The sequence below is a fragment of the Myotis brandtii genome, unplaced genomic scaffold (assembly GCF_000412655.1).
Source record: "Myotis brandtii unplaced genomic scaffold, ASM41265v1 scaffold3489, whole genome shotgun sequence".
Lineage (NCBI taxonomy): Eukaryota > Metazoa > Chordata > Mammalia > Chiroptera > Vespertilionidae > Myotis > Myotis brandtii.
In genome coordinates, this window is record NW_005363422.1 from 23,096 (window position 1) to 24,227 (window position 1,132).

Consider the following 1,132-nt stretch of genomic DNA (forward strand, 5'->3'; position numbering starts at 1 on the left):
CCTCGGAGCTGCTGGGCGTGCGTCCTGCTTGACAATCAGGATGTGCCACTTGGTCACCTGGAGTGAGGCTGCTTCATTTGGGTGGGGGCCCAGGGTCCCCACAACTTCACCAAGGTCACATGCCAGTGGGGACACAGAGCTGTGCCCCAAGGACTCCTAAGACTGCCCGTGTCCCCCGGCACCCACAGCCAGATGGGCGGGCTGAGACCCCCGACAGACCTGCACAGACGCCGGACTTGACTCACTGCGGGCAGAGCAAGGCAGGTCTCCGGGGAGGCGGGGGCAGGGTCTCTGGCCCAGGACTGCTGCCCAGCCTGAGAGAAGACACCAGGGCAGGAGGGGTGAGACCATGCCCGTGTCCCCTCCTGAAGGACAGGGTGTGCCCATCAAACCATGGGCTGGAGACGCAGGAGGCTGCCAGGGCCTCTTCCCGGCAGTGAAGCCGCGTCGGTCTGACCCGCTGCTGGAAGGCTGCCCGGTTGCGGCCGGCTGCCGGGAACTGGAGTCTGAGTCATGCAGCAGCGGCTCACCTGGGCCCTGTGCCGTGTGCATCCAGGGAGCCAGGACACTGTGCACCTGCGTGTGCGTGCGAGCCATGCATGTGCGTGTGTGTGTGTGTGTGCGTGCACGCGTGTCCCATCCCAGCAGGTGGGCTGGGGTGGGTGCCTGTGTGTGGGTGCGTGTGCCTGTCTCTGAGTGCAGGGGACCTGTCCAAGCAGATCTGTACCTTGGACATTGGGCCGAGGGTATTGGGCCGAGTGTATGTGTGTGTGTGTGTGTGTGCGTGTGTGTGTGTGTTTCAAGGCTGTGTGTCCGAGTGGCCCTCTGTTGCAGCCTGGCCTGCAAGTAAAGGTGGCTGTGTGTCCATCTGTCCGTCCCTGCACCAGCCGGCAGCCCCGCCAATGCCCCTCCTTGGGGCTGTGCTCTCCCGGGTCTGTTCTGTCCCGCCCCCCACCCCAGCAGGACTTGCCCTCCAAGGTGCCCGCACAGCCTGAGCCTCCTCACCCCCGACTCCCATGGGAACAGCTCTCCGGGGCTTCCCACTCGATGGCCACTTCCCCGGGGGAGCCTCCGTCTGCATAGCACCCCTGGCCCCCAACCGTCCTGCCGCCCTCACCAGCTCCCCTCCCCC

The 1,132-nt window shown here is 65.8% G+C and overlaps 1 long non-coding RNA gene across 1 annotated transcript in view; it reads right to left on the reverse strand.

Annotated features, from left to right (window-relative positions):
- LOC102262605 overlaps nt 1-526 on the reverse strand; it is a 4,473-nt gene extending 3,947 nt beyond the window's left edge. Inside the window, exon 1 of the long non-coding RNA XR_313887.2 lies at nt 220-526. This is a non-coding gene — a long non-coding RNA (uncharacterized LOC102262605). The remainder of the gene's footprint in view (nt 1-219) is intronic.
- Between the last annotated feature and the right edge of the window lie 606 nt (nt 527-1,132).